Raw genomic sequence first — 13,011 nt, forward strand, 5'->3', positions numbered from 1 at the left:
GGAGCTCAGAGGGAACCGCAGACTTTCTCCGTGGAAGAGAGTTTAAATGTCCAAGCCCAGTGCCAGAGCCCTGTGATCAGCAGCCCAGACCCCGGTGCCCCTCAGAGAGCAGCCAGTGGGTCCAGCAGATGGGGGTCCAGCTCATGGGCCAGGCTGTCGTCCTGCCTCGGAGTGTCAGCTGGGGAGGGGGGTGTGTGTGCCGGGACCTCCCGTGTCTCATCAGCTGGGTGGGGAAGGGGCTCTCTGAGACCGGTGCTCACAGGTTGAGAACCTTCAGGCTGGACAGAGGTAGTTAGATAGGCGGCTGCAAAGGGAGGAATGCTGGGGGAGGGGGAGGGCTGGAGGAAGTGGGGGCTTGGATGGCTCCGTTGGGGAGGATTCTGTTCCCTTTGGGCAGCACTGCGGGTGACTCCGGTCCTGGGGCCTGGGAGTAATGCAGGGTGTGAGAGGTTGGGTGAGGAGGAGGAAGCAGGGCCCACTGTGGGCTGGAGAACTTGGCCCTGACCGTCTCGGCCTTGGATGTCCATTCTTGGAGTCCTGGGCAAGCTCGGTGGCAGGCAGGGCCTTTCCAGTGGATGTGTGGTCCTGGAATCCGTTGCGGTGGCTTCTGGGGGTCCCCTGCTCCGAGGCTCTGTCTGCTCCCCTGCCCCTCCCTCTCCTCTGGTCATATCCCGTCCAGTCCATCCAGACACAGATCCGATTGCCCCTCAACCTGGCTTCCCATCCATCTTTCCCACCTGACTGGCACTCCCATCCCCTTCCGCCCCCTCCCAGAAGCCCCCCACCCTGCAGGCCTTGCTCCGACTGCCCCCTGTGGGCACGCCGTCCCTGGCACCCGAGGCCAGCTGGCACCACAGGGGTGAAGGATCAGGGAGGGAGGGAGCTCCGTGCCCTCTGCCTTCTGGACTGTGGCTTCAGGTGCAGGACAGGGTCTCCAGGGACCATGGCCGAGTTGCTCCCAGATGGAGCTTCCTACAGCACAGCACTGATGAAATCCCCACCAGCCCCAGGCCTTCCCTGGCCCGCTGTCCATGGGGCCCTCCACAGTCGGTTCCCTCTCTTGTCCAGCTCAAACCTCCCTGCTCCCCAGGCTCCTCCTGCTCTGGTCCTGTCACGGCCTTCACAGGTCACCTTTCCTCACCTCCTGCCCTGACCTCCTGACCCCTAGCCCCTGACCTTCTTCCTTTTCACATTGCTGCTTTTTCAACTTCTGTGCATCCTTCACAGCCCAGCTCAAATGGCACCTCTTCCATGAAGCCCTCCTACTAGAGTCAGAGGTAGTCTCACTTCCTTTGACTCCTGTGCCTTTTTGCATTTTTTCTGGTCTATGATATCTTGTGTGTGGCTTACAATGTTAATTATTTGTGTTGCATGAAACTTTTTTCCTCTGCTAGACTTCTAATGTAAAAATAGCTTCTCAGCGTACCTTTTCTTTTCAGATTTAGAAAATCTAGAAGTTAGAATCTAAGGTTCACCTGTAATCCAGCAATATCCACTCTGAGCATTTGCTCTGTATTTTTCAGAATTCCCTCCATGCCCTACTAGGTTCTGGGTTATTTGAGGGTAAGGCTGTTGTCTGTTTCCTTCAAGGTTTTTTTGTTTTCGTTTGTTTGTTTTACTGGCTGAGTGACATAGATGTAGTAGGTGCTCAATAAAACAATGTTGGAGGGGTGAGATGGCTTTTTGTGGCCCTTTCAGACATCAGGACCCCAGGGACCCCATGGGACCTTGCAGGGACCAAGCAGATCCTTTCCTGGTCAACCAATAACCCGCAGGTCTGACCTGCTCCATTCTGGCGCATTGGGGTCTGTGTTTCTGAGGCTGCTGGTCCCAGGCCCTGACCCCTGACCCTCCTTGTCACCCTTCGGTCATCCCTGCTTCTCTCAGGCTCTGGGTGAGTACGGCCTTGTCCCCTCGCCTAGGTCCCTGCTTTTCCCCTGCCCCTGCATGAGTGGCTCTGGGTGGGGCTGGGCCACAGGACCCAGAACCGTGTCTGTGCAGTGAGCTACTGGCTCGGCTCCCCCTCGGGAACCACCCACCTCTGGTCCATGGCTGACACCAGCCAAGTTTCCCCCGAGACTGCCTTATAAGGCGGGCACAGGCTGCTCAGTCTCCGGGCTGCTGCTTTGCTGTCGCCGGATGCTAACTGGGAGCCTTGGGGGAGGCTGGGGCTGACTGGGCTGGGTGGGGATCGAAGGGCCCTGGACCGGCTCCCGCTGTGTTCTTGCCCGGGGCCTGGTTCTGCCCCATGGGCCAGCTGGTTGTGAGCCATCCCTTTGCCCGCCCCCCAGCCTCAGTTTCTTGATCTGTCCCACAAGGGACCGGTTGGGGCTCCTGTCCTGAGGCATTAGGGCCAGAACCCTGTTCCACAGTGGTGACAGGTGTGGCTGCTGATGGTGGGTGTGGAATTGGGGTGGGGCAGACTCACCAAGTGTCTCGGTAGGGTTTCCCTCTGACTAAAAACATCTGGAAATGTTCTTTGGCTCTGGGTGGAGCATTGAGGCAGGTGGCCATCAGGTCCCCAGGCTTCTGGCGGTGGGCATGGCGTTGTGCACACCGGGGGTGCCTGCCTGCCTTCTGGGTGGACCTGGGTTCCTGCTGCACCAAGCCTGCGTTAGGGGCTGGGACAGAACAGAGACGGTGTCAGCTCTGTGGGGGACAGCGGGGGCTAGAAGCACGGGGCTCATGGGACCCCCAGCAGAGACCCAGGGATGGAGGAGGCTGGGCAGAGGAGGCTTCAGGCAAAGACAGGTGTGTACTGAGTGTGAAGGGGGAGGAGGGGTCAGCCAGTGGGTAGGAATGTGCCAGGCCCGGAGCGGGGAGGTGGGGGAGAGGGTGACCACTGGATTAGGGAGGAAAGGCCCAGGCTGTGCAAAGCCTCCCTAGACTCCCCCCACACCGTGTTAACAGGACACCCCACTGACTAGGGTCCACTCTGGGCCTGACACTGGGCCATGAACTCCCTGGTGGCGTTTCATCCAGCACCTGGCATACAGCAGGACTTGATAAATGTTGAGGGGCTCGTTTGTGTGTGATAAAGCAAGCAGAGCTGTGGGCTGGCACCTCACCATGCCCTGGGCCCTTGGCCTGCAGAATTTCCTTCTGTGTGGGGCTAAATGTTTCTTTTAGTTTCTTTCTTTCTTTTTTTTAAAGGTTTATTTATTTGAGAGAGAGAGAGAGAGTGCGTGCACACATGTGTGCCCACAGGGGATGGGAAGGCAGAGGGAGAAGCAGACTCCCCGCTGACCAGGGAGCCCGATGTGGGGCTTGATCTCAGGACCTTGGGATCCTGACCTGAACTGAAATCCAGAGTCAGCCGTTAAACCGACTGAGCCACCCAGGCGCCTCTAAATGTTTCTCTTGTGGCAGGACAAGGCCATGCCTTCAGCAGGGACGTTCCCACCAAGCTGCCTTACCTGGAAGACCCCTCTGCTCTAAGCTCCTCCCGTGTTCCTGACCCGGCCCTAGAGAGCATCCAGGCACCCACTTGCTTTTCGGGTTTGGGTCTCTTTCTCCTTCCCCCTGGTAGGAACGAGCACACTTCCCCTCTGTGTCTGAGGCAGGAAGTCCCCATGCACAGGGGTGCAGGAGGACAGTGCCAGGACCAGGGGTGTGTCCTTCGAGGTGAGGCAGAATAGGGGGCAGGAAGGACAGAACTTGGCTCCGGGGCCCGGGAAAAAGGACCCGCCTCCCCTGGCCGGCCCGGCCGGCTGTCTGCCCAGCGCAGCCCAGGGCGGGAGAAGGAACGAGAGCCCGTGCAGGGAACGCAGCCCTAGCAGCTGCAGAATGCCTTACACAGAGCCAGGCACAGCTGCGGGGAGGGCAGGGCAGGGAGTCAGGCGCTGGAGGCGGGTCCCCGCGCTTCCCTGCCTGGGGGCTGTGGCCCTGACCACCCGGCCTGGCCCCAGGATGGAACCCGGGCTCCCAGACGCGTGGCGCTGGCTGAGGCCTCCCGCATGCTCGTTCTGGGAAGCTGGAGCAGCTGTCCGAAGAGGAGCTGCATCTGCATGTGCAGCCTCCCGGGCCCGGGACGGCCGCTGGGAGCCAGGGTCTGCACAGCGGGGCCGCCGTCGGGGGGAGTGCCCGTGCCGGACAGCCACACTCTGTGCGGCCCGACAGAGGACACGTTCAGTGTTGGAGGAGTGCGCTCGGACCCCCACCCGGTGCCCTGAGGGTGGGCAGCCCTGGCCAGACTCCGGGTTCTGACGGTTGGCCTGGAGGACGCCACTTGTTCACAGTGGCCTGCCGTGGCCAAACGTGGACCTGTGGTGGCCTGCCCCAGAGTCGTGGGGCGGGGGGCGGGGAGCGGGCCCAGAGGCTCTTCTCTGGGCACGATGTGACTTCCTCTCTCCGGGTCGGCTTTCCCTGACCTGGGGCTTTCCGTGGGCGTCACAGGTGCCCCCCGGGAATCCCAGGGGCACCTGGAGCTCCGGGATGTCGCTCGTGAGCAGACGCAGCTTGTGCCCAGGCCTGAGCTTCCAGTTCCCTGAGCAGTGGGACAGGGATAAAAGGGGACGTGCCTTTTTGAAGAGGGGGGCATGGAGCGCCCATGCTCAGTCTCCCCTCCCCGTTCCCTCCGCTGCCATCTCCCTCCTTCTAGAAGGACCCCCAGAGGTTTCGATGTCAAAGCATAGAATGTGAAGAGGCAGGGGTCACCTGGGAGGCCTTGCCCACTCGCATGTGGGGGCGCGGCTGGCGGGCACGGGCTTCATCGTCGGGCCGCCCGGGCTCCCACGTCTGCCCCGTGCACGCCCGGTCACTGCTGCCCCGGCGGCCGGCGGCTCGTTGTGCGGTGGGCACGATTCCTCCAGCACAGCATCGGCAGAACGAACGCGGTGTGGGGCAAAGCCGGCCAGCGCGGGCCCGGCACCGGAAGGCTTTGGCGGAACAAGCACGTGAACGAAAACCGAAGGCCTTAGCCCTTCGAGGACGGGCTTGGTTGCTCCTCACACGGTGCCCCTCCCTCCTCAGGCTTGTCCGCTCTGGACCCCCAGTTAGCTTTTCTCGTCTCATCCCAAAGAGCAGTGCGTGGCCAGTGTTGGAAGAGAAGAAATAATGATCCCAGGAACTGTGGAAAGGAAGTCTGTCTTTCTGGACACCCTCCCCCTCCTCCTTCCCCAGGGCAGCCTGTTGTTAACGGCTGGGTGCGTTGTGTGTCCTTCTGGGTTTGCACTTGTGGACCGTCCTTCAGTGCCCGTGGAGAGAAGTCTTTGCATAGATATCAAGTGAAATCAGACTCCTGCAACTGGCTTTTTATTTCTCCATTATCCTGGTGCTGTCTTTGTGCCCAGCAGGTCCCTCTGGTCCTACCTTCCCTGCTCCGCTGTTCACCGTGATGCGCAAGGCTTCGATGAGCATGCTTGCATTTATATTCGTGTGCATGGGCCTGCCCAACTTCAGCAGTGGGATTTCTGCACCATGGGACAGGTGCATTTAAAATGTTGATCCATGTTGCCAAACTGGCCTCTAAGCAGTTACACCAAATTTTGGTGCTCGCAGCCCAGCGGTCCTGGGCCCTGGCCTGGGGCAGCGGGGCTGGAAAGCTATGGGACTGGGGCTTTATTTCCTCTGTCTTTCTGGGTGTGAAGGGGAGTATCTCCTATGTTTACAGGCCAAGTGCCCTGGGTTCTCTGTGAGTGGCTACTTCCTGCCCTTCTTTACCCGGGTTGGGCTGTTCATCCTTGTAGTGTTGACATTTTCTTCTTAAGAAATTGTCACCTTGTGCATCTTTGTTGTAGCTGCTACAAGTGCTTCTTCCCAGTTGTTGACTTTCGATTCTATTTATAGTGTGTTCTTCCAAACAGAGGTTTTTAACCCAAAGGTTGTCAAGTGCATTCTTTTTTTTTCTTCCTCTGTTGGGATCCATGCCCTGCTTAGAGGCTTCCAGCATTCCAGGATTATAGGAAACATGCCCTCCAGGTTTTCTTCTAGCACTTACGGTTTCGTCTTTTTACGTACTGCCGTCATTAATCTATTGGAATTTATTCAGGTTTAAAGAGCAAGGTGGGGACATACAGTTTTGCATGGATATACACACGTGAGCCTGGTCCGCTGTGTGTGGGGTGGGCGTGTGCGTGCTTTTTTTTTTTTTAAGATTTTATTTGAGAGAGAGAGTGAGCAAGAGAGAGGGAGAGCATGAGCGGGGGGAGGGGGAGAAGCAGATTCTCCACTGAGCAGGGAGCCCGACGCAGGACTCCATCCCAAGACCCCAGGATCATGACCTGAGCCAAAGGCAGATGCTTAACCGGCTGAGCCACCCACGTACCCCACATGCGTGCTATTTTTATCAGTTTTGGTGTCAGAGTCCCACTGGCTTTGCAAAAGTAATTTGGATGTGTTTCTTTCTTCCTCTGTGTCCTGGAACATTGTAAACAGCAACACAGTCTTCTTCGTGTTACAACTTTTAGAGAATTCACTAGTGAAATCATATGCGCCTGATACCTTCGGAGGGGTCCTCATACTTTAAAAACCTTAACGAGGGTTTTTCCAGAAGATCATCCATTAAGCCATTTAAAACCCCGTGGACGGTTCAGAGGTGGTAATGTGGCATCATCGCCCTGGGAACCTCGGCCACTGCCCTGGGCCAGGCGCCGTCCGCCCAGGGCCACGTGCAGAGACACACTGGATGTGGCCGCTGTCTGGCGATGCTCCCTGCGGCACGCGAGCAGTGCAGCGTGACAAGGGTTCTGAGAGGGACCAGTCCGGAGGGCCACAGCACCCCGGGGAGAGTGCCTCCCACCCTGCCGGCAGAACCCTCTTGGTGGTGGTGCTGGGGGACCTGGGTCTCAGAGGGGACAGAGTGGTCCAGGCAGGTGAAGGGCCTGTGTTCCAGGAATCGTGAGTTTGGTGTTGCCCAGGGAGTGCCTTTCAAACTTTGCTGGGCTGCAGCTCCCGGTAAGAGACACATTTTACACCACAAACCAGGACACACGATTGTGTAGATCGAGTGTGTTGGGGGGCTGGGTGTGTACAAATGCAACATTTCCCGGGAGTAATCCTTACCTTCCCTGGGCCTGCTGCACTCTGCTGTTCTCTGTTCTTTCCTCTTTCTGGGCGGGAGGCGCTTTGCTTATTTCTTTCAAAGCAGCTTTATTGAGATACACTTTACAGACCACGCAGTGCGCTCCTCGGAAGGGCACACCTGCAGAGTGGTGCTCACCACGTCCAGTTTTAGATTATTTCCATCACTTCAGACAGACTCCCCGTACTCTTTAGCTGTCGCCCCCCCTTCCCCCCACCATTTCCTCCAGCCCTAAGTGGTGACGGGTCTTTCTAGATCTGCCTATTCAGAACCTTGCTTAGAAATAGGACCAGGGGCGCCTGGGTGGCTCAGTCAGTTTAGCATCTGACTCTTGATCTCAGCTCAGGTCTTGATCTCAGGGTCGTGAGTTTGAGCCCTGCATTGGGCTCCACTCCCAGCGTGGAGCCTCCTTAAAAAAAAAAAAGAAAGAAAAGAAAAGAGATAGGACCATATAGTACGTGGTCTTCGTCAACTGGCTTCTTTCACTCTGTGTGATGTCTTCAAGGTTCATCCACGCGGCAGCACCCATCATTGCTTTCCATAGCCGAGTGTGGCTCGAGTACGTTTTGTGTATCCGCTCATCAGCTCCCGGCCATTTGGGCTGTTCACACCTCTTGCCTATTATGAATGTACTCCTTTAAAATGCGTGCATATATTCATTTTCATTTGGGGGCTTTTTTAGGTGTGTCCCCAGGCTTTATTCTCTACTCCAAAATATCTCCTCTCAGTCTCAAATCCTCCGATTCCCGGGTCCAAGGAGCCCAGCCTTCCTGGTGGGGTTTGGGTGGGCCGCCCGTGAGAGAGCACCTGCTGCCCAGGTGTTCAGGTGTTGGCCGTGAAGGTTAAGGAAGATAACGTGCTGCACCGGCGAGACCATAGGTTTTGGAGCCCCCACGACGCCTCACAGGCCTTTTGGTCGGCCTCACGGGCCGGACTGAGTTCCCAGAGAGGATGGCCTGCCCAGGGGTAGACAGCGGTGGTGATGGAATAGCCTCGCTCCTCTGGGAGTTCCGCAGGTGCAGAGCTCGGGCCTGGGCCCACCCCTCTGCTGCTGACGGTGGGAGGCAGTGGGCTCGCCCACAAGGGCCTCCCCACCTGGCCTCCTTTGGCCGCTGGCCTTGGCTCTGCCATCCAAGGCCCTCACGGATGCAGCTGAGCCTCCCGCTTCCCTCACTGCCCTAGTGAAGTCTCCAGATGCTTTGCCAGAAGCACCTCCTGGGGGGGCGCATCTTGAGCTGGCGAAACAGCACATTCGCTTTCCAGGCAGCCCTGCCATCATTTGAGACCTGTGGGCCCTGCGTCCCGTGCTGGACTGCCCTGGGGTGTGTGTGGGCCGAGGCGAGGCCCCCTCTGCAGGGGCTCACAGTTACCCCTAGAGACCACCGCTAGGAGGCGGGAGGGCGGACTGTGCGGTCCCTGGCGGGGGCAGCCCCTCCCTGCTTCTGAGCCCCTCAGTTCCTATTCCCTGGGCTCCAGGGTCCAGCCCGGAAGCTGCCGTCTCAGGCACTGTCTCCAGAACCACTTCCTCTGTCCGCACTGGGACTTCAGGCCTTGCCTCCCTTCTGGTCAGGCAGGAACAGGAGACCCCGTGGGGCCCCCGGAGGGCGGGAGGAGCCTGCCGTTTGAACAGAAGGGCTTGGGCTACAGTGGTTTTTCCCTGTGTTCCTCCCCTAAGGTGGGTCCGGCAGAATTTGGGGTGTCGGCTCCCTCTTGTGCACGGGGACGGGAGCTGGTGGGGAGCCTGTTATCAACCGGGAACTGAGCTAGAGGGGAGGTGACACCCATGGTCACCACTCGTCACTGGTGACCCCAGAGCATGCCTGAGTCATGGTGTGATCCCTGTCCGGGGGACAGTGTCTGCTTCTCTGCACGGTCCAGTATCCCAGCCCAAGAGGGAGAAGAGGGGGCTCTGTTTTCATCCTCAGGGTGATCCCCGCCCCCTCCTTAATTCTGGTCGAACCTCGGGCCTTCCTTAGGTCTGTGGCTCCCTGCCCGCCCGCCTGCTGACTAATGCATATCTGGTCCCTGATAGGAAGGACGGCATGGTGAGGCAGCAGGCCCCTGTCACAGGGGCTCAGGTTACTGAGGGTTGAGGCACCTCCTAAAACAAGGCCCCAAAGCCACTGACCCTCCACTGCTGCCTGGATTTCAGGCCCCCGTCCTGACACCCGCACCAGGTGAGTTCAGGCTGGGTGTGGCCGGACTGGGTGCGGTGGGTTTCTGGGGTGGGGCGTGGCTGGGGAGGCTGGGGTGGAGGAGGAGGGCGGATCCTTGCATCTGTGCCCTGGGCAGGAGAGAAGCCTGGTCCCTGGGCCCCACCCTCTTCTGTGGCTGCCCAGGGGGCCTTGGCCGCCTCTTTGTCTCTGGGGAGGACTAAGCAGTGGGTTAGGCTGCCCGGCAACCTTGTGAACCAGGCTGGAGCACGCACGGGAGGGGGCGTGGCGGGGGCATACCTCGAATCCAGACCCGTTGCCTGTGGTTTACCTGGCTTGCTCTGGAAGTGGACGTTCTGTTCTGGGGAGGCAGCCCAGCCCAGCGAGTTAGAAGCCGAATTCCCTGAGATTTAATTTAGCAGCAAGTTTGTCTCTGCCCAAATCCTTGCTTATTGTGCATGCCTGTTCTTGGCAGGTATCGCGCTCTGCTCTCTGTGGGCGGTGTGGGTCCCCAGCCCCCCTGGCCTTGGTGCCTGCCCGCATGTTAAACAGAAGCCGGGCTGCACCCCCCACCCCAGTGCCTGCAAGCCCGTGAGACACTTGGCTCCAGTGATGGATGATTCTCTTTGGACTCAGAAGTTCTGGGAATGTTCGGCCTCGTATCCAGAGGAGTCTTTGGGGGGGCGGGGGGCAATCCGAGCAGTCTTCCTGTCACATGGTCACATGCGTCGTCCTGGAAGGGTCCTCCCCTTTCCCTCTCCCTCTGGCACATCCCTGCCCCTCCTCCCTCGCTTTTCCTTCCCTCTTCCCTTCCCCGGAGGCTCTTCATCTGGCACAAGCACCTCCCTTTCCGGATGGGACTGGATGGGACTCGGAATTGGAAGACTCTCCTGGTCCTTCCAGGTCTAGATCCCGGTCACGGCAATTAGCGAAATCCTTATCTCAGCTGGGAGCCGCTGATAGTAACCTAACAATTCCAGCACCGTAAGGCTAGCTTCCGGCCATAGTTGCTCTCATTACTCCATTTTCTAGATTAGAAAATCAAGTCCGAGAGCCACCAGCCTCTTGCCTGAGGCCCGGCAGCTGCTAATGGTCTGGATTTGAATCCTGGGGGAGCCTGGCTGCCCAGCTGGTCTGGGCAGCCGGCAGCGGCGGTGGGGGTGGGGCTGCCTGGGGACCCGGCCAGTGCGTGAAGCTGGGTTCCTGCCCCGAAGCTTTGGCTGGGATGCCGAGGAGGAGCCCGGGCTGGCACCCTCTGCTTGCTTCTTTCTTTCGCCAGGCGCCATGAGATGATGAAAGAAAACCCCATTTAGAAAGGAGAGACTCTGGTATTCCCCCTTTTCTTCCAGCCCCTTAGCTGCCTTGGGTTTTGAAATAAGATACCACTTGTCGGGGGCTTGAGTGGGAACAGATTGGAAGTCCCATTTCTCGCCCTTGGATCACAGCTGCAGGGAGCCCCGCGTGGCTGCCCGCCACCACTCCGGCCGGGCCCCCCAGCTCAGTGCAGCCCCGCCCTGCCCCTGCAGCCCCGCCCATCCCAGCCCTTGCCCCTCCTCCCTGCTCCCATTCTGTCTGTCTGCTCCCCCCTCCTCACGGGCCCGAGGGCTGCTGGCAGAGCCGAGGGAGATGTTTTGGCTGGGTGCAGGTGGGGCTGTGCCTTCTTGGTTGGGGAGGGGCTGAGTTAAAACCCCGGCTGGCCCCAAGACCCGCAGGAGACTGTGCGCTGGCAAGCCAGCCTCCCACCTGCCAACTTTACGCCCAGGCCTTGGAGCAGGTCCCCACAGGCCCCAGAGCATGCCACCCTGGGCAGTGATGGCTTCCACAGGCTTGCCCGGGGTATCGGTTTTCCTGGAGCTTGGAGAAGTTCTCCATCCTCCTGATGGGGCTGAGCAAGGCGCCGACGTGGGTGAGGACGGAGCTTTCCTGACCGCCCCAGGGTGAAGGTTGGGGTGGTGGGTCACACTCTCCGGGATTGGCAGCTTCCATGCTTTTTTCAGAGGCCCAGCTGCGTGCGGGCACCGGGCTCAGCTCCGGACGGGTGTTACCTGCAACAGCACAGGGGCCGTGTTCCCTGCACACCGCGGCTCAGCCCCTCGGGATGTCAGAGAGAGTGTCAGGTGGGGAAGCCAGCAGAAACGCGGGTCTGCACTCCTGTCAGCGCCCCGCCCTGGGGCCAGGCAGGGCGGCCAGGACAGTAGCGAGGCCACATGGCTTTCTGGGAGGCCTGCCGGTCAGCATGGCCCCAGGGATGGGGAGGGGAGCTTCCGTCCTTGGGTCCCCTCATTTCTGGTCTCTGGGCTTTGGAAGCTGGCCCCCAGAGTTCTGCCTGGGGATGTGAGGTGGGGCGGGGAAGCTGGGGTGAGAGCAGGGGGCCGGGGGTGCTGGGGAACCCTGGAAAACCATCTGTCCCCACCCCCCAGGGAGTAGGCTTCTGGCCACACATGGCCATGGGGAGGCTGATGCTCGTGAGGAGTCTCCACGAGTCTCCTGGGCCTGAGTTGTTTCTTCCAGTCTCTGGATAGTTCTGAATCTGAAATGCAGCTTCCTAGGCCCAAACCCAGCCCTTTGGACCCAGGGCCCTTGGGGAGGGAGGGAGCTTACTGAATGCTGCTATGAACTGCCTTCCCATACCTTCCAGTTCTCTGGGGTCTTGGTCAGCACTCGGCTCCAGGGTCGGCCCCAGGTGAGAGTGGTGGGCTCGGAGATTGCACCTGCCTCTGGACCAGGCGGTGGGTGAATGTGAGGAGCTGTAGCCCCTCTGAGCATGTCGTCCACACAGTGCTCGGTGGCCCACCCGGGGGGACCCCTGGATGCAGTGTCTGGGACCATGTGACCGTGTGGGGGCAAAGGCTCTTGCCCAGGAGACTGGAGAGATGCAGCCCCTGGCTAGTTCCTCATCGGGGAGTGGGGGGCCAGGCTGGCCTGGGTCATTGCTCAGTGACCCCGTGCCCCAAGAGATCGTGGCTCTGCGGTGAGTAATCCTTCCCAGCGCCACTGCCCCTGCGGTGGCCGCATGTTCCTGCTGCAGAGAAACTTTTCCAGGGAGCCAGCTGACACACTTGGCCTGGATCGTTTGTTTTTGAACAGGCCTGAAAGGAGAGAGTGAGTAAGAAAGTGGGGGGGAGGGGGGTTAACTGAGTAGGGGAAGGTCAGAGTGAGGGGAGGAAAGATCTGGAAAGTCCCGACATGTGCTTTGGAAGCAGGTGCCAGCCATGAGCTACTCTGGAGGGTGGGGCCTGCCCACGACTGAGCGGGGGCTGGGGTGGGGGGGGGGTGTTCGGCACGGGGATTGCGGCTGGAAGCCAGACCTGGGAGCCTGCCCCTGGCTGGCTCTCTGCTGTTCTGAGAGCAGAGTTGTTTCCATTTTAGGGACACAGTGGGGAGGCTGTCATTCTCCTCCTAGCCTTTATTAAGATTCCATTAATCACGGTGACCGCTCCAAGTGCTGGACTCCCAGTTTCAGCTGCTTCATGGGATGTATCTGTGCAGCAACTTTCGCAAGCACTTCCCGACTGTTAGTGTTGTGGAGAAGGCACCAGGGCGCAGAGAGGTTGAAAAACTTAGCCCGGGCCACACAGCTGGAAGTGGCAGGTGCCGGCTTTGAGTTTGAACGCGGGGCTGTTGGACGCCAGAGCCCCAGCGGGTCTCTAACTCCGTGCCTGGTTTCTCTGCCATTTCGCCAGCCTCTGGTTAACCAGCTGTGCCGAGGTCCCTTCCAGGGACGGCCAGCCCCAGCGCAGTGTCCCCACAGCTAAACTGGGGCCAGGAGAGGAAGGGGCTGCAGCCAGAGCCTCCCGCCCGGTGGGCAGCCACCCCGGGGCCGAGGCCACATCTCCC

At 59.6% G+C, this 13,011-nt stretch overlaps 1 protein-coding gene across 3 annotated transcripts in view; it reads left to right on the top strand.

Moving 5' to 3' along the window:
• The window catches only part of SEPTIN9 (septin 9), a 151,597-nt gene that overhangs the window by 83,155 nt on the left and 55,431 nt on the right, over positions 1–13,011 (top strand). The gene's annotated exons all lie outside the window — the stretch shown is intronic.

Source organism: Halichoerus grypus, chromosome 2, assembly GCF_964656455.1.
Source record: "Halichoerus grypus chromosome 2, mHalGry1.hap1.1, whole genome shotgun sequence".
Taxonomy (NCBI): Eukaryota; Metazoa; Chordata; class Mammalia; order Carnivora; family Phocidae; genus Halichoerus; species Halichoerus grypus.